This window comes from Hyla sarda, chromosome 8 (genome assembly GCF_029499605.1).
Source record: "Hyla sarda isolate aHylSar1 chromosome 8, aHylSar1.hap1, whole genome shotgun sequence".
NCBI classification, from domain to species: domain Eukaryota; kingdom Metazoa; phylum Chordata; class Amphibia; order Anura; family Hylidae; genus Hyla; species Hyla sarda.
Genome location: NC_079196.1, coordinates 56,690,052 through 56,710,340, shown reverse-complemented (window position 1 = coordinate 56,710,340; position 20,289 = coordinate 56,690,052). Strand labels below are relative to the sequence as shown.

Genomic DNA, 20,289 nt, shown 5'->3' with positions numbered 1-20,289 from the left:
CCCAGCACTCCCCCGTCCCCCGCCGCATCCTCCGGTCTTCCTCCCGTCCTCTCCGGACTTTCAGGGACCGGGCAGGGCTGGAGGAAGTAACCGCCCCCCCCCCCCCCTGCGATTGGTCGGTTGACTAGCCAACGGATCGCAGGGGATTGGAGGAGGTGGCCGGCTTGCCACCTCGCTCCTAGGCTCCAGCATGGTCCTGGCTGTCTGTGACAGCCGGGATCATGCAAAATTACCGGGCGGTCGGGTCCCAGAGACCCGATCAGCCCGGTATCGCCGCAGATCGCAAGGGCGATTTCCCTTGCGATTTGCGGCGATCGCCGACATGGGGGGCCTACATGGCCCCCCTCGGCGTTTGCCCTGGATGCCTGCTGAAGCCATTTTTGATTCTCCGGGCCTATTGGTACCGGCTCTTCCCGGAACTCCTGTGGCGGTGGGTACCGGGGTAATAATTAGAGGTTAGCGCTAACTGATTTTGGGGCTAAAAAACACGATACATTGGAAAAAAAATGTAAGTTAAAAAAAAAAACACTCCCCCACAGCCCTCGTTAACCATTTTATTGAAATAAAAAAATTAAACGCTGGTCATCGTCGCAGTCCACTGAATCTGGCGTAGTCCTCTGCATTCACATATCTGAAATAAGAAGAAAAGAAAAAGAAGAAATATGGGTTAGTACATTTTTTGCGCACTCCCCTGGGAAGAGCGCACATAATGCAGCGTGTTCCTATACAGGGAGCCTCCAATTGTTGCTAAACTACAACTCCCATTGTGGAGGGCTGTAGTTAAGCAACAGCTGGAGTCTCCCTTTTTGGGAACACACTGCCAGTAAGGCTCTGTTCCCATTATGCAAAATGCATAATGTGAACAGAGATCTGTCCCTCTGCCCTTGGACTACTACTCCTATCACGGGAAAGAGTCTGTCCCATGATGGGAGTAGTTGTATTACATAGTTACATAGTTAGTACGGTCGAAAAAAGCAGTGCTTCAGAGGGATGGCACTTGCACATCTCCCGGCTGCAGGACTTTTAGGACTACTACTCCCATCGTGGACAGACTCTGCCCATGATGGGAGTTGTAGTCCAGGGACTGAGGTGCTGATCGCACTGGGTCATTCTGGAGAGACCCGCTGGGATCCGCATTTAAGTTAACAAGCCCGCGGTACATGCAGCTACACCGCACTCCCTGCCGGCTTGTATATGCACTTTCATAATTCATAATCCCTGCCACCGGGAGCTCTGATTGGTCAATAGCTATTCACCAATCAGAGCTCCCTTGTTCCGGCTTATGAATTATGATAGTGTATATATAAGCCGGCGGGGAGAGCAGTGTAGCCGCATGTACTGCCAGCTTGTATAGTTAATAAATGCGTCTCGCAGCGGATCTTCAGAGAATGACCTGCTGCGATCCGCATTTTTAAGTTAACAAGCCGTACATGCAGCTACACTGCGCTGCAGGTAGCGGGCGATGGTTGATATGCGCCGCGGCGTGTGGGAGAAAGGTTGTGGGGCGCTGTGGCTCCACAGTCTGTCTAAGCGGTGTAGAAACTGTGTCCCGGTCCACCTGAGGGAGGTTAGTGGGAATGGAATCAGAGGGAGCGGCCTGCAAATCAGAAAACTGTGTCCCTGTGCGGAGGGTCACATTCCTCTACAGGGCACAGTTTTCTTCATTACACTGGCTCCTATATACACGGTCACATTTCATAATCCCCGCCGGGAGACGGGAGCTCTGATTGGTCAATAGCTATTCACCAATCAGAGCTCCCCTCTCCCGGCGGCGGGGATTATGAATTATGACAGGATTATGTATATAGGAGCCGGCGGGCAGTGTATTGTAGACGCATGTACAGCTGGCTTTTTAACTTAAATGCGGATCGCAGCGGGTCTCTGCAGAATGACCCGGTGTGATCTGCACCTCAGCCCTGGGACTATAACTCCCATCATGGGCAGAGTCTGTCCATGATGGGAGTAGTAGTCATAAAAGTCCCGCAGCTGGGGGATGTGCAAGTGCCATCTCTCAGTGCTGCGGTACTACAACTACTCCCATCCTGGGACAGACTCTGTCCCATGATAGGAGTAGTAGTCCAAGGGCAGAGGTGCTGATCGCAGCAGATCATTCTCTGGAGATCCGCTGCGATCCACATTTATTAACTATACAAGCCGGCGGTACATGCGACTACACTGCGCTGCACGCCGGTTCCTATATACAGCTCTTATAATTCATAATCCCCGCCGGGAGAGGGGAGCTCTGATAGGTGAATAGCTATTGAACAATCAGAGCTCCTCTCTCACGGTGGCGGGGATTATGAATTATGACAGTGTATACAGGAGTGGCGTGCAGCGCAGTGTAGCCGCATGTACCGCCGGCTTGTATAGTTAATAAATGCGTATAGCAGCGGGTCTCTGCAAAATGAGCCGGCGGGATCTGCACCTCAGCCCCTGGACTACAACTCCCATCATGGGAAGAGTCTGTCCATGATGGGAGTAGCAGTCCTTATTGTGCCAAAATAGACACTTTGGTACGTGTCATCCGAGGTGGTGTATATTTGCGCAAGAAAATGCAGTTTGCACATTTTTTTGTGGAAAAAAACAAACGCAGTTAGTAAATTCGATTCTACAGTAGAAAATGCTCTATGGTAAACTTAACTGTAGACAGGGCGATGAAGAATTCTATAAAAATTTGCGCAAAGAAAAGACAGAAAAAAACCCACTTGCACATATTTTTGGGCAAAAAAATAGACACAAAACAGCTCTATATACAATGATAAATTCCCCTCTTAGACCCCCTAGCATAGTTGGAATAGGATGCATGATATCCCCTCGCAATCCAAGTCCTCTTGAGAGCTAGAACTTTCTCACCCGTAATATGGGTCTTCTGTAGATAAACAATGTGGGGGATTGACGTTTTACAAAATCAAGGCAAAAGGCACATTTAAACTTGGAATTAAGCCCCTGGACATTCCATCTAACCACCTTCAGGGTCCCCATCATAACAGAGAACATTCTGTACACCCAGGTAGACCTGCAGTAGGACCAGGACAGAGAGGGGCAGAGCACCAGGACGATACACTCCAGATTCAACCAACAAAAAGACATACAGGTCACAGACACAGAAACAAAAGCAAAAACAATCAGGCATAACAAAAATATTCCCAAAAACACCCTGTCTAACACTTATCAGGACGTAAAACTGCTAGTCCCTAACACAGTGCAGACGTTGACCCTTAAATACAACTTTCACGGAGAGTTGAAGGAATGCCAAAAAAGACTAAATGCACACCCCACAATAACTAAAACAGTAACTGAGGAAACTACCCAGAGAGGTCCTAGGGAGACATGAACCTGTGGAGGCCCTAGACAGGAACTAACTCCCTAACCAATACCTAAAAAAAAGTACCCCATAAAGAGGAGCAGTCCATGTCAAGACAGTTCAGCATAGTTCAATCCGGAGGTCTGACTGGAGGGGCCGCATCCACCCAATGAAGGGACAGTAGGGGAAGTGAAGAACTTAGTAGAGGCTCCATCCACCACACGGAGACGAGCAGGATATAACATATAGTAACGATAGCTTTTGGATCGCAGCTTTGCCCGGACCTCCATGAACTGCACCTGCTGCTTGCAAAATTCCACAGAAAAATCAGGATAAAAGGACACTCTGCTTCCCTCACAGATGACTTCGCCCTTGATCTGCACTGCCCGGAGAACAGCATCTCTGTCCCGAAAGTGAAGAAGTTTGGCCAGGAAAGGACGTGGAGGTGCACCCGGAGGAGGTGGATGAACTGGAACACGATGGGCCCGCACAACAGAGAATTAAGGAGAGAAGGTGTCCACTGGAAGAATCTCCTTCAGCCAGTTTTCAAGGAACAGCACTGGATCAATCCCCTCTACTTTCTCAGGGAGACCCACGAGGCAAATTTTATTGCGCCTCAAACGATTCTCCATGTTATCCATCTGACTCTGGACACTTGTAAGCTGATGCTGTAGAGAATCAACCCTCTCCGGCAAGGGATGTAAGGCATTTTCCACCGTAGAGACCCTGCGCTCCACTTCTTCAGTGCGCTCTCGTATCTTTTGGGTCTCATGACGTATGATAAATTCCTGCCACAGCTCATCCACTTTAGTCACCATAACAGATTGGCAAGAGGTAAAGGCTGCCAAAAGCTCCAAGAAAAGACGGTCCAGAGCCGAAGCGTCATAGACAGGCCGTTCTAGAAAGTGCGACTGCAGGGGGGTCGGAGACCCTTCAAACAATGACAGAGGTGGATCCAGAGAATCACCTCTAGGGCAGGGCAGTTGTTAGGTCTGGAGGACTGGCTCTGCGCTTTTGCCGCCTGCATAGAAACTTTAGAGGCAAACAGGGTCTGAGCACCAGGGTCTCGCCTTGAGGGGCTGCTGGAGTGAAAGGACCCATCATCAGAGGAATCCTCCTCCCCAGAATTCAGCTGAAAGGCCTCAGCATACACTTTGGATTTCTTGTTCTTATTACGAGGGCCACCCATGATCTACAGGGCCACACAGAGAGCAGGTACAAAGTCACTAGACACACAGTCCCAGTAATGAAAGAGGAGAAGCACTCAGGGCAAAAGCAGGGCCCACAGCTGATAGCAAAGGTCGCAGGCTGACCACCACCACCGCAAGTCCCAGCAAGACAGCAGCCACCCTTCAATGTACTCACAAGCCTGGATACTCATGCAGGAGTGGGCCTTGGAGAGCCCCATGAGGCCTGGCAGAGTAGAGACGGTCATGAGGTGGTCCAGCAGCAGTAGTCTCAGCAGGATGAGGAGACAGTCCAGCCGAATATAAGATACTGAGGCACCCTTTATGGTAGGGTAGAAGGCTGCAGAGGCACAGATGTAAGAAGTAGTCCAGCCAGATCCGCAGTCACATACTCAGCCGTGAGCCGCAGGAACACCACACCAGGCTACAATGAGGAGCCCGGGAGTAACCTAGGCAACGGAGGAAGCCTGGCCCACGAAGTAATGGCGGCTCCCCGGCTTCACCCCTTAAGCGATGCAGCCCAGGCCAGAGGACCAACAGGAACCGGCAACTGCTCCGCAAATCAGAATAGGAGCCCCCGAGCAGCCACAGCAGGAGAGACCAGCTCCCTCCTCAGGAGCCTACCGGGCGCAGAGTCCGCCACCCCCCAGCAGGAGAGCTCACCACCGGACCTCCCGTCACCGCCTCACTCCAGCAGGGTCACGGAGACTTCCCTGACACCAGAGTGCCACAGAGGTAGGAACCGGCCGTTTATACAGGGTATATAGCAGGGAATTTCGGGCCGTTGAATGTGCTGACAATAAAATCACACAAAAATTATCAATGGAAATCAATCTTAGTAACCCATGGAGGTCTGGATATGGAGTCACACTCAAAATCAAAGTGAAAAACCACACTACAGGCTGATCCAACTTTATGTAATGTCCTTAAAACAAGTCAAAATGAGGTTTAGTAGTGTGTGTGGCCTCCACATGCCCGTTTGACCTCCCTACAATGCCTGGGCATGCTCCTTATGAGGTGGACTAAAGCATCCGCCAACTCCTGGATAGTCTGTGGCCCACGGTATCTCCAGACTCTGTCACATGTGCTCAGCGTGAACCTGCTTTCTTCTGTGAAGAGCACAGGGTGCCAGTGGCAAATTTGCTAATCCTAGTGTTCTCTGGCAAATGCCAAACGTCCTGCACAGTGTTGGGCTGTAAGCACAACCCCCACCTGTGGATGTCGGGCCCTCATACCACCCTCATGGAGTCTGTTTCTGACACATGCACATTTGTGGCCTGTTAAAGGTCATTTTGCAGGGCCCTGGCAGTGCTCCTCCTGCTTCTCCTTGCACAAAGGCGGAGGTAGCGGTCCTACTGTTGGGTTGTTGCCCTCCTCCACCTCTCCTGATGTACTGGCCTGTCTCCTGGTAGCGCCTTCATGCTCTGGACACTACGCTGACAGACACAGCAAACCTTCTTGCCACAGCTCGCATTGATGTGCCATCCTGGATGAGCTGCACTACCTGAGCCACTTGTGTGGGTTGTAGACTACGTCTCATGCTACCATGCATAGGAACTGAGAAGTGGTCTGTGGTCAACACCTGCAGAACCACTCCTTTATTGGGGTGTCTTGCTAATTGCCTATAATTTCCACATGTTGTCTCTTCCATTTGCACAACAGCGTGTGAAATTGATTGTCAATCAGTGTTGCTTCCTGAGTAGACAGTGTGATTTCACAGAAGTGTGATTGACTTGGAGTTACATTGTGTTGTTTAAGTGTTCCCTTTTTTTGTTGTTTTTTTGAGCAGTGTGTGTATATATACACACACACAGTACAGACCAAAGGTTTGGACACACCTTCTCATTCAAAGAGTTTTCTTTATTTTCATGACTATGAAAATTGTAGATTCACACTGAAGGCATCAAAACTATGAATTAACACATGTGGAATTATAGACATAACAAAAAAGTGTGAAACAACTGAAAATATGTCATATTCTAGGTTCTTTGAAGTAGCCACCTTTTGCTTTGATTACTGCTTTGCACACCCTTGGCATTCTCTTGATGATCTTCAAGAGGTAGTCACCTGAAATGGTCTTCCAACAGTCTTGAAGGAGTTCCCAGAGATGCTTAGCACTTGTTAGCCCTTTTGCCTTCATTGGGTTCAGGTCTGGTGACTGTGGAGGCCAGGTCATCTGGCACAGCACCCCATCACTCTCCTTCTTGGTCAAATAGCCCTTACACAGCCTGGAGGTGTGTTTGGGGTCATTGTCCTTTTGAAAAATAAATGGATGGTCCAACTAAACGCAAACCGGATGGAATAGCATGCCGCTGCAAGATGCTGTGGTAGCCGTGCTGGTTCAGTATGCCTTCAATTTTCAATAAATCCCCAACAGTGTCACTGGCAAAGCACCCCCACACCATCACACCTCCTCCTCCATGCTTCACGGTGGGAACTAGGCATGTAGAGTCCATCTGTTCACCTTTTCTGCGTCGCACAAAGACACGGTGGTTGGAACCATTTGGACTCATCAGAACAAAGCACAGATTTCCACTGGTCTAATGTCCATTCCTTGTGTTCTTTAGCCCAAACAAGTCTCTTCTGCTTGTTGCCTGTCCTTAGCAGTGGTTTCCTAGCAGATATTCTACCATGAAGGCCTCACACAGTCTCCTCTTAACAGTTGTTCTAGAGATGTGTCTGCTGCTAGAACTCTGTGTGGCATTGACCTGGTCTCTAATCTGAGCTGCTGTTAACCTGCGATTTCTGAGGCTGGTGACTCGGATGAACTTATCCTCCGCAGCAGAGGTGACTCTTGGTCTTCCTTTCCTGGGGGGGGGGGGGGGCCGCATGTGAGCCAGTTTCTTTGTAGCTCTTGATGGTTTTTGTGACTGCACTTGGGGACACTTTCCACCTACAATATGACATATTTTCAGTTGTTTCACACTTTTTTGTTATGTCTACATTCCACATGTGTTAATTCATAGTTTTGATGCCTTCAGTGTGAATCTACAATTTTCATAGTCATGAAAATTAAGAAAACTCTTTGAATGAGAAGGTGTGTCCAAACTTTTGGTCTGTATTATATATAGATGTATATAAACTCAGTGGGGGAGATTTATCAAAACCTGTCCAAAGGAAAAGTTGCCCATAGCAACCAATGAGATTTCTTCTTTCATTTTTAACAAGACCTCTGCAAAATAAAAGAAGCGATCTGATTGGTTGTATATAATTTTGTTCTGCCAAAGGCATATTGTACTTTTTTAGAGCAGATAACATACATCCCTCAAGAGTAAATATAATCCTCTATTCATTAAAATCCATCTATTTTACACAATTAAAACTGGGATTAATGTATTCATAGATGAAGTAAGATATTATGGTATGTGTGAGATATTAAAGTGTCACTAGTATAATTAAAGTGTACCTGTTATCAAAAAAAGCTTTTTATATAATGTAGATAATATCATTATGTGTATATTTGTCCTATACATTGGTTAAAAAATGTGTATATTTTTGGGTGAAAAAGTGCTATCCCTGCAGCTATTGCCTGTGTCTGTATGAGGAGTTCAAATACAGGAAGTGAGGACAGGACAAGCAGGGATCTGTGCAGTGAGGCTCTGTGAAATGCTACGGGCTCACACACGGTGACTATTGACAAGCCAGGAGCCTGCACAGAGCCCCACTTGTCCTATCCTCACATCCTGCATTTGGAGACACATAGACAATAGCTGCAGGGATAGCACTTTTTCACCCAAAAATATCCATATTTTTTAACCAATGTATATTACAAATATACATATAAAGGTATTATCTACATTATATAAAAAGTTTTTGTTGATGACAGGTACACTTTAAAAGGTTTCCTATCCCCTATCCGCAGAAAAGAATGAGTGATTGCTGAGGAAGAGGGTGTTTCCTTCAAAACGTATAAACATTTTACAGTTTGTTATTTTTTACTTGTTTTCAATAAAATGGTCCTACCAAGGACTTTGATTTAAGAAACTCCTGCCTCACTCCACTACAATGGTCACAAGTTCGCATCGCCAGGTTTGAAAGGTCTTTTTTTCCCAGTGTCTCCTCTGCAACAAAGTAGAAAGGTATGGACAAAATGTTGTTACTTTCTATGAAACAGTGTTCCCCAAATGCACCTGTCACAAATAAAACATTTAGTACAGTCTTCCTTTTGTAATTAGCAGACACTTTCCCATCACTTGCTTTCAAAATTATCAACATAAATACAGTGGGGATCAAAAGTTTGGGCATCCCAGGAAATTTTTTTTTATTAATGTGCATAAAGAAGCCAAGGAAAGATCGAAAAATCTCCAAAAGGCATCAAATTACAGATTAGACATTCTTATACTATGTCAACAAAAGTTAGATTTTATTTCCATCATTTACACTTTCAAAATAACAGAAAACAAAAAAAATGGCATCTGCAAAAGGTTGGGCACCCTGCAGAATGTATAGCATGCACTGCCCACTTTGCAAAGCTGAGACCTGCCAGTGTCATGGATTGTTCTCAATCATCATCTGGGAAGACCAGGTGATGTCAATCTCAAAGGTTTTAAATGCCCAGACTCATCTGACCTTGCCCCAACAATCAGCACCATGGGTTCTTCTAAGCAGTAGTCTAGAAAATAGTTGACGCTCACAAAGCTGGAGATGGCTATAAGAAGATAGCAAAACATTTTCAGATGTCAATATCCTCTGTTCGGAATGTAATTAAGAAATGGCAGTCATCAGGAACAGTGGAAGTTAAAGCAAGATCTGGAAGACCAAGAAAATATCAGACAGAACAGCTTGCAGGATTGTGAGAAAAACAATTCAAACCCCACGTTTGACTGCACAATCCCTCCAGAAGGATCTGGCAGACACTGGAGTTGTAGTACACTATTCCATTATAAAGAGATACCTGTACAAATATGGTCTTCATGGAAGAGTCATCTGAAGAAAACCTCTTCTACGTCCTAACCACAAAAATCAGCGTTTGAACTTTGCAAATGAACATATAGACAAGCCTGATGCATTTTGGAAACTGTGGACCGATGAGGTTAAAATTGAACTTTTTGGCCGGAATGAGCAAAGGTATGTTTGGAGAAGAAGGGGAAAGGAATTTAATGAAAAGAACCAACTGTTAAGCATGGGGGTGGACCAATCATGCTTTGGGGTTGTATTGCAGCCAGTGGCACAGGGAACATCTCACGAGTAGAAGGAAAAATTGATTCAATAAAATTTCAGGAAATTTTGGATGCTAACTTACATCAAGAGGCGTAAACTGAAGGTTTTGCCATGGCCTTCACAATCTCCTGACCTCAACATAATTGAAAATCTATGGATAGACCTTAAAAGAGCAGTGCGTGACAGACATCTCAAAGAACTGGAAGACTTTTGTAAGAAAGAATGGGCAAAGATACCTCAAACAAGAATTGAAAGACTCTTGGTTGGCTACAAAAAACGTTTACAAGCTGTGATACTTGCCAAAGGGGGCATTACAAGATATTAACTCTGCAGGGTTCCCAAACTTTTGTAGAATTTTTTTTTTTGTTTTCTGTTATTTTGAAAGTGTAAATGATGGAAATAAAATCTAACTTTTGTTGACATATTATAAGAATGTCTAATCTATAATTTGATGCCATTTGGAGATTTTTCCATCTTTCCTTGGCTTCTTCATGCACATTAATACACATTTTTACCTGGGGTGTCCAAACTTTTGATCCCCACTGTATGTTTAAAATTTAATATAAAAAACGACCACTAGGTGGCTCTGTTCTGTTCCCTGCCACAATTAATACAGTGAGTTTGGTCTCCTCGTGGCCTGGCAGGAGACGAAACTCAGGAAGTGCTTCTCTGCACAGAGCTTGATTGTCAGCTCCACAGAAAGTGAAAGCTCCACAGATTGTCACAGATAGCCACACAGGGGTTGCCCCCTCTCGGGGATAAGCCCTTACTAGATACCCTCCCCTAAAAATCAACTTTTATTGAATTTGTATAAAATCTCATAACCCCTTCACACGTTTTAAAATTATCAGCAATGCAGTACTGTGCTTCAGAGGGGGTATTATTTTGACCCCCTACTGTGTCCGGTATCACTGGAGCTATGGTACTTGATTATTGTATATGATTGGTGTGCTGTAGTGTCTGCATCACCTAACCATGAACTACCAGTCCTCTTATGATTCAACCTGCCGCTGGTTAAAACTCATTCAGAACCTCCCCGACGTTTCGCGGAAGAATCCGCTTTGTCAAGGGTTGCGAGGCTACTGAGCTCCGGACGCCAATCACTAGTTTATATGACCTCGGATCCTCCTCACTTCCGTCCCGTCCCCCTCCAATGGAGTAGTGCCACGTCATAATCTCCCTTATCGCGTGATTTGTGGTCCAATCCGGTTCACCTTTTACTCTTTGTTATTATCATGTGACCAGATGACGTATCTGATCGCATGTCTCGCGCGATCTCCTTCGCTGGTCATCTCGCGCATGTCACAGGACTTAGATTTCTTCAGCTTCTCCGACTTGCGCATAAACCGGGTCCGATCTGGGTATGTTTATTTGGCGCATGTCACTGCACTTAGAAATAATTCCGGTCTCACACCAGCACATATGTGCATATCGTGCACATCCTTGTGCTTAGGGAATTAATTCCCTTTGCAACTTGTGTTGATGTAAGGGTATGTTTAGACATATAGTCCTGTTGGCATTCTTATTTAGCAGTGCAGCACAATGCAATTGTTAAGTCTGTATCACTATATTCAAGGGGGGGGGGGGGGGAGCCCGATCAATCATATACTAGTATGATTGGTTACCATATACCCATCTATATATTCAAAATGTCCCTGTAGATGTTCACTGAAGTAATTATACCGTAGCTGTTTAATGAAATTAGTCTCTTTCATGCTGGCTGTTCTCGCATTTATCTTTAGATTACTCAAATATACGCTAGATTTTCTGGGGACTTCTGATTATATGTTACCAGAAGTACGTTATTGCTTATTCTCATTGTAATTTTTATTTATATTTTTGTTTTTTAGAACATCTTGTGGATCGTTATTTTCCCGGTGGAACCTGGGGTAAGTTGTTGTTCTCTAATATCCGTATTGGGTATTGTTGAGTATATGGGTGTCCGAAGTGGTCTGTACAGGGTTTTTTTTGTCTTACTGTGTGTTGTCTTTATAATTATTCATTCCAGGAACGCTACATAAGTAAAGTCCTCGTTTAGACCGAATGGACTTCTACTTTTGAGGCGGTAAATCCATCTTGTCTCCTCTTGTAGTAGTAGCTTGTCAATGTTCCCTTTCCTAGGGCCTAGTTTCATTTGACAAAGGCCCCAGAACTTCACAATGTCGGCTCTATTCTCATGTCTCATCCGTATGTGTCTCGCTAGGGGGGTATCCACCCCTGTCCTAATCGTGCTGATATGTTTTCCAATCCTCTTCCTCAATTCTTGTGTGGTTTTGCCCACATAAATCATTGGGCATGTACATGTTGCAATGTAAATTACATTGCGACTGCTACAATTCAAAAATTGTCTAATGTCATATTCTTTTCCATCTGTTGGATTCCTGAATTTCTTTATCCTTGGCATGTGTTTACACATAGTGCAATGCCCGCATGGGTAAGAACCAACTGGAGGTCTGGGGATCCATGTCTCTCCCCCTTCTTCCTCCTTCTTCCTATGATGGCTATGTACCAAAATATCTCTGATGTTGGCTCCTCTTCGATAAGTAATGCTAGGTCTATGAGTAGTCACACCTGTCAGATCAGAATCTAGTTTTAGGACATGCCAATGACGATTAAGAATGTGTGTAATCTGTGTGGCATAGCCATCAAAATTACCTATGCATCTGATCAGTTTGGGTTTGGGATCTGTTGCTATTTTTGGGCCCAGTAAGTCCTTCCTTTCCAGGGGCCTCACCCGATTGTAAGCCCTTCTCATATGTTTTTTCGGGTAGCCTCTCTCTACAAAACGTTGCATCAAATTCTGACTCTCTAGATGGAAGTTCTCCTCTTCCGAGCAATTCCTCTTTGCTCGGAGGTATTGCCCATATGGTATACTCTTCTTCAGTGGGCCAGGGTGCCAACTGTCCCACTGAAGGAAGCTGTTGGTCGCAGTTGGTTTCCTAAAGATATTTGTTTGTATCTTCTGGTTATCATCTATGTATATTGTTATGTCCAGGAAGTTGATGCTTCTACCACCCTCCTCCAGTGTAAATCGCATACCTATTCTATTATCATTAAGATGAGAAACAAATTCTCTAAAAAGTGTGGAATCCCCATCCCAAAAGATCAAAATGTCATCAATATACCTCCCCCAAAATAAAATGTGCTCAGTGTAGTGTGAGGTGTTTTCCCCAAAAACTATAGTGTTTTCCCACCACCCTAAAAATAAATTTGCAAAAGATGGTGCACACGTGGTTCCCATAGCGGTACCCTTTATCTGTTTATAAAGGGTGCCGCCAAAAAGAAAAAAATTTTGTGAGTGAGTATAAAGTCCAGAAGTGTGGTGACAAAATCATTGTGCCTCTGAAAGTGCGTACTCCGTGTGGCTAGAAAAGTGCTCGCTGCCGTGATTCCCAGTGTATGTTCAATGTTACTATAAAGACTTTCTACATCGAGGCTCATCAGTCTAGTGTTAGGTGTCACTACCAAATCGTGTATGGTATGTCACATATGTCACATATGGTATGGGGACCAATATGACCCCGAATCAATACCCACAAATGAATGGACAGGGACCAAGAGCACATATACAAGTAGGGAACAATATGAGACCTCAAACCCCTCACCTAGGGAAGGGCACGTACGGAACAAATCCGGCCATGCCGCGTCCGTCATTACAGACAACAATGCTGACCCCCCAACTTCCTCCCCCCTCCCATCATCACCATTTTTTAGGTCAGGCAACGGGTGGTGGAGGCGGGACCCCTCCATTAGGGGCTCAGCCACAGATACGGAACAGCATTCCACCCACTCCACTACCAACGATGAACCTGCCTATAACACAACCACAAATGATGTAATGGTGATGGAAAACGATATCGAGGGTGATCAGCCCATGGCAAGTCGCTCACAACATAAGGATAACATGCAAATCTTCAACCTCTCATCACATATACTCACAGATGGGGAAAAAAAGCTTCTGTTAAGAGGCTTGTCCTTCACCCCTACACCCAGATTTGATGAGTTCGGGTGGGTGAAGGACATTAACCTGTTTGCTAGGAAGCTAGCACTACATAAGTGGCATCTGCACAACGAGAACGCCAGGGGAGAAAGTAACTACAGGGACTCGATGACAGTGGAGACCCTATTTGATCTTTTAACTGAGAATGAGGGGGGAGAAGTCACTGTGAATGCACCCTTCACGGATTTGAAACCGAGATCGGTGATGACGCCTCCACTGTCACAATTTCCCAACATCGCAACATTTGTAGACCTTGTAACTAAAGATATTCAAAAAATAAAACCACAGAATCATCTTATCCACTCAAATCTTACCTTGGAGGAGCAAACCGCACTGAAAGACCTACAAAAGAATGAAGACTTAGTAATAAAACCTTCGGACAAAGGTGGGAACGTCGTATTGTTAGACAAATCAGGATATGAAGATATGGTATATAAGCTATTAAATGATCGAGAAACCTATGAAATCCTACCGAGTGACCCAACCAGTAAGTATCTCCTGGAACTAAAGTCTATATTAGACATAGCTAAGGAAGAAGGACTCATAACAGAAAAAGAACTAAAATACATCTACAACCCACACCCAGTGATATCAACCTTTTATGCACTCCCCAAAACCCACAAGACCATCAACCCGATCAAAGGGCGCCCGATAGTATCAGGCAATAACAATATAACACAGGGAGCCAGTGTCTATGTAGACCGTATTTTGGCCCCATTTGTCACCTTCCTCCCTTCTTATTTAAAAGACACCAAGGACACGGTGACAAAAATACACGATTTGGTAGTGACACCTAACACTAGACTGATGAGCCTCAATGTAGAAAGTCTTTATAGTAACATTGAACATACACTGGGAATCACGGCAGCGAGCACTTTTCTAGCCACACGGAGTACGCACTTTCAGAGGCACAATGATTTTGTCACCACACTTCTGGACTTTATACTCACTCACAATTTTTTTCTTTTTGGCAGCACCCTTTATAAACAGATAAAGGGTACCGCTATGGGAACCACGTGTGCACCATCTTTTGCAAATTTATTTTTAGGGTGGTGGGAAAACACTATAGTTTTTGGGGAAAACACCTCACACTACACTGAGCACATTTTATTTTGGGGGAGGTATATTGATGACATTTTGATCTTTTGGGATGGGGATTCCACACTTTTTAGAGAATTTGTTTCTCATCTTAATGATAATAGAATAGGTATGCGATTTACACTGGAGGAGGGTGGTAGAAGCATCAACTTCCTGGACATAACAATATACATAGATGATAACCAGAAGATACAAACAAATATCTTTAGGAAACCAACTGCGACCAACAGCTTCCTTCAGTGGGACAGTTGGCACCCTGGCCCACTGAAGAAGAGTATACCATATGGGCAATACCTCCGAGCAAAGAGGAATTGCTCGGAAGAGGAGAACTTCCATCTAGAGAGTCAGAATTTGATGCAACGTTTTGTAGAGAGAGGCTACCCGAAAAAACATATGAGAAGGGCTTACAATCGGGTGAGGCCCCTGGAAAGGAAGGACTTACTGGGCCCAAAAATAGCAACAGATCCCAAACCCAAACTGATCAGATGCATAGGTAATTTTGATGGCTATGCCACACAGATTACACACATTCTTAATCATCATTGGCATGTCCTAAAACTAGATTCTGATCTGACAGGTGTGACTACTCATAGACCTAGCATTACTTATCGAAGAGGAGCCAACATCAGAGATATTTTGGTACATAGCCATCATAGGAAGAAGGAGGAAGAAGGGGGAGAGACATGGATCCCCAGACCTCCAGTTGGTTCTTACCCATGCGGGCATTGCACTATGTGTAAACACATGCCAAGGATAAAGAAATTCAGGAATCCAACAGATGGAAAAGAATATGACATTAGACAATTTTTGAATTGTAGCAGTCGCAATGTAATTTACATTGCAACATGTACATGCCCAATGATTTATGTGGGCAAAACCACACAAGAATTGAGGAAGAGGATTGGAAAACATATCAGCACGATTAGGACAGGGGTGGATACCCCCCTAGCGAGACACATACGGATGAGACATGAGAATAGAGCCGACATTGTGAAGTTCTGGGGCCTTTGTCAAATGAAACTAGGCCCTAGGAAAGGGAACATTGACAAGCTACTACTACAAGAGGAGACAAGATGGATTTACCGCCTCAAAAGTAGAAGTCCATTCGGTCTAAACGAGGACTTTACTTATGTAGCGTTCCTGGAATGAATAATTATAAAGACAACACACAGTAAGACAAAAAAAACCCTGTACAGACCACTTCGGACACCCATATACTCAACAATACCCAATACGGATATTAGAGAACAACAACTTACCCCAGGTTCCACCGGGAAAATAACGATCCACAAGATGTTCTAAAAAACAAAAATATAAATAAAAATTACAATGAGAATAAGCAATAACGTACTTCTGGTAACATATAATCAGAAGTCCCCAGAAAATCTAGCGTATATTTGAGTAATCTAAAGATAAATGCGAGAACAGCCAGCATGAAAGAGACTAATTTCATTAAACAGCTACGGTATAATTACTTCAGTGAACATCTACAGGGACATTTTGAATATATAGATGGGTATATGGTAACCAATCATACTAGTATATGATTGATCGGGCTCCCCCCCCCCCCCTTGAATATAGTGATACAGACTTAACAATTGCATTGTGCTGCACTGCTAAATAAGAATGCCAACAGGACTATATGTCTAAACATACCCTTACATCAACACAAGTTGCAAAGGGAATTAATTCCCTAAGCACAAGGATGTGCACGATATGCACATATGTGCTGGTGTGAGACCGGAATTATTTCTAAGTGCAGTGACATGCGCCAAATAAACATACCCAGATCGGACCCGGTTTATGCGCAAGTCGGAGAAGCTGAAGAAATCTAAGTCCTGTGACATGCGCGAGATGACCAGCGAAGGAGATCGCGCGAGACATGCGATCAGATACGTCATCTGGTCACATGATAATAACAAAGAGTAAAAGGTGAACCGGATTGGACCACAAATCACGCGATAAGGGAGATTATGACGTGGCACTACTCCATTGGAGGGGGACGGGACGGAAGTGAGGAGGATCCGAGGTCATATAAACTAGTGATTGGCGTCCGGAGCTCAGTAGCCTCGCAACCCTTGACAAAGCGGATTCTTCCGCGAAACGTCGGGGAGGTTCTGAATGAGTTTTAACCAGCGGCAGGTTGAATCATAAGAGGACTGGTAGTTCATGGTTAGGTGATGCAGACACTACAGCACACCAATCATATACAATAATCAAGTACCATAGCTCCAGTGATACCGGACACAGTAGGGGGTCAAAATAATACCCCCTCTGAAGCACAGTACTGCATTGCTGATAATTTTAAAACGTGTGAAGGGGTTATGAGATTTTATACAAATTCAATAAAAGTTGATTTTTAGGGGAGGGTATCTAGTAAGGGCTTATCCCCGAGAGGGGGCAACCCCTTAAAGGTTGATTAATACACAATTACCCTGAGACCCTCAGGGACTTTTTCTTGTTTGATTTTCAGATAGCCACACAGACTGACAGCCGAAGGAGAGCCTCACTGAAATCTACAGACTGAAACATGCACAGAGCCTGAGGACATCTATTCATCACAGTACTGCAACCATGGGAGGGCGGAATTGGTCCCCCAATGAGGGCGGAAACGCCCACTTTCTCCTGCTGGGAAATTGCACTATGCGAGTAAGAAGAAAGGTATAATACACAGCTTTTTAAAGCTCTGAAATAGTTTAAAGGGCAGGAGAGGTGTAAGGTGTAGTTAGGGAGCATAGTCGAGGTAGTTGAGAACAGTTTGTTTGGTTACAGGTACTTTTTAAAGGGGTAGTCCAGTGGTGAACAACTTATCCCCTATCCTGACATAGAGTTGTAATGAGGGGGCGTGTCGGCCGCCGCTTCGTGCGGGGGTCGACACGCCCCCTTCGCGCGGGCTGTCGGGGCCCCATACAGGAGATCGCAGGGGGGCCCCAGCGGTCGGACCCCCCGCGATCTGCAACTTATCCCTTCTCCTTAGGATAGGGGATAAGTTGTTCACCACTTGTTCACTACTGGACTACTCCTTTAAGGTGCCTTAGTTTGCCCAGATCCCCTAACTGCTCTCCTGGTCTAGTCACTGGCTGAATGGGCATTTCCTGTCCAAACTAAACATCACATAAACCAGGAAGAAGAAAACCGCAGTAACCGAGTGCTGTCAGATCGTTAGTTGCCATGGGATTGGGGCAAGTAAGTTTGCGCTCTTTTTAACAATAAAACTTCAACCTTACTCTAGAGATAGACAAAACTTGAGGTCTTCAGAGGTTTTTATTGGATAAATTAATCCTTTAGCCCATGAAGCTACGCTATGTTCTCACTGGCATTTAGGTCCTCCACTGGAAGTTCCATCACTTTTCTAGGCAAAAACAGCATTCAATGCTTTCTCACTGCCTGCTGCCTTGGGATGACCTTGGCCCACCTAACCTTTCAAACCTCACATCCAAGCATCTACTACCTGAACCTCAAAAACATTTTTTTAAATCAGCTTTCCTTAAAGGGGTACTCCGGTGGAAAACATTTCTTTTTAAATCAACTGGTGGCAGAAAGTTAAAATGATTTGTAAATTACTTCTATTTAAAACCGTTATCCTTCCAGTACTTATCAGCTGCTGTATGCTCCAGAGGAAGTTAGTTGTATGGTTCTTTTCTGTCTGACCATTGTGCTTTCTGCCGACACCTCTGTCCATGTCAGGAACTGTCCAGAGCAGGAACAAATCCCTACAGCAAACCTTTCCTGCTCTGGACAGTTCCTGACATGGACAGAGGTGTCAGCAGAGAGCACTGTGGTCAGATAGAAAAGATCTGTACAACTTCCCCTGCAGCATACAGCAGCTGATAAGTGCTGGAAGAGATAATATTTTTATATAGAAGTAATTTGCAAATCTGTTTAACTTTATGTCACCATTTTATTTTTTTATTGTTTTTCACTGAAGTTTCCCTTTAAAGGAGTAGTCCAGTGGTGAACAACTTATCCCCTATCCTAAGGATAGGGGATAAGTTTGAGATCGCGGGGGGTCCGACCGCTGGGGCCCCCTGCGATCTCTCTGTACAGGGCCCCGGCTCTCCAGCCAGATAGCGGGTGTCAACCTCGCACGAAGCGTCGGCCGACACGCCCCCTCAATACATCTCAATGGCAGAGCCGGAGATTGCCGAAGGCAGAGCTTCGGCTCTGCCATAGAGTTGTATTGAAGTGGGCGTGCCAGCCGCCGCTTCCTGCGGAGGTCGACACGCCCCCTTCCCGCGGGCTGTCGGGGCTCCGTACAGGAGATCGCAGGGGGCCCCAGAGGTCGGACCCCCCGCGATCTGCAACTTATCCCCTATCCTTAAGATAGGGGATAAGTTGTTCACCACTGAGTCACCACTGGACTACTCCTTTAAGTACTGGAGAGTACTCGCCGTAAAGCTCCACTGACTGTAATGAAGGCTAGACAGCATGATCTCAGTACACTATTTGTAGGGAATGGCTAAACCAGAAAAAGTGCTAAATTGGTCATATAAATGCATGGATTATGTTCACCGGATAGGTGATAAATGTTATTGCTGAGACAACACAGAAGTGTGCTTGATTGTTTTGGTCACTAATTTTGACATATACACTATATTAAAAAAGTCTGGGTGGGTTAAAGTGCAACTGTCATCAAATCTGGGCCATATAACCTACACACAGCCTTTGTGCAGATTGTGTAATAGGCAGTGTTTTTACCTTCTGTCTGCAGTCCTTTATTACCACAAAAAACTGTTTTGATGGAAGCCGCACACAGTCGGATAGGTGTGGCGCGAGGTTCGCAATGCTTCGCCGGCGCCACGCCTATCCCCTGCACGTCATCGCTGGGGCCGCTGTGTGATTGTCAGACAGGTCCCAGCGCATGCACCCCTTCACTTACACCCCATATGTGCCACGTGTCCAGGATGGAGGGGAACAGCAGCTGAGGATGGGCAGGATAGAGGGGAACAGCAGCTGAGGATAGGCAGGGTGAAGGGGAGCAGCAACTGAGCATAGGCAGGGTGAAGGGGAGCAGCAGCTGAGGATAGGCAGGGTGAAGGGGAGCAGCAGCTGAGGATAGGCAGGATGAGGTGGTGCAGCAGCTGAGGATAGGCAGGGTGAAGGGGAGTAGCAGCTGCGGATAGGCAGGATGAGGTGGTGCAGAAGCTGAGGATAGGCAGGATGAGGTGGTGCAGAAGCTGAGGATAGGCAGGATGAGGTGGTGCAGCAGCTGAGGATAGGCAGGATGAGGTGGTGCAGCAGCTGAGGATAGGCAGGATGAGGTGGTGCAGCAGCTGAGGATAGGCAGGATGAGGTGGTGCAGCAGCTGAGGATAGGCAGGGTGAGGTGGTGCAGCAGCTGAGGATAGGCAGGGTGAGGTGGTGCAGCAGCTGATTACAGGCAGGATGAGGACAGACAGGATCAGGTGGAGCAGCAGCTGACACGTCCCTCCCACACCCCCAAGCGCTCCAGGTCCTGTACCATGTTAGCAGAGGCAGAAGCACACACTACGTCTGTGTGGCCACCAGGAAGCAGCATGCTCAGTCACATGACCTATTACG

General features: G+C 45.6%; 1 protein-coding gene and 1 long non-coding RNA gene across 2 annotated transcripts in view; one reads left to right on the top strand and one right to left on the bottom strand.

The window, feature by feature from the left end:
* Positions 1-20,289, top strand: part of OLA1 (Obg like ATPase 1) — a 292,645-nt gene that overhangs the window by 64,782 nt on the left and 207,574 nt on the right. The window lies entirely within an intron of this gene.
* On the bottom strand, positions 542-20,286 carry LOC130284097 (uncharacterized). Its single transcript, XR_008846922.1, has 3 exons — positions 20,210-20,286; positions 8,455-8,552; positions 542-631 (listed from the first exon to the last, which is right to left on the bottom strand). It is a non-coding gene; the product is annotated as an uncharacterized LOC130284097 (long non-coding RNA).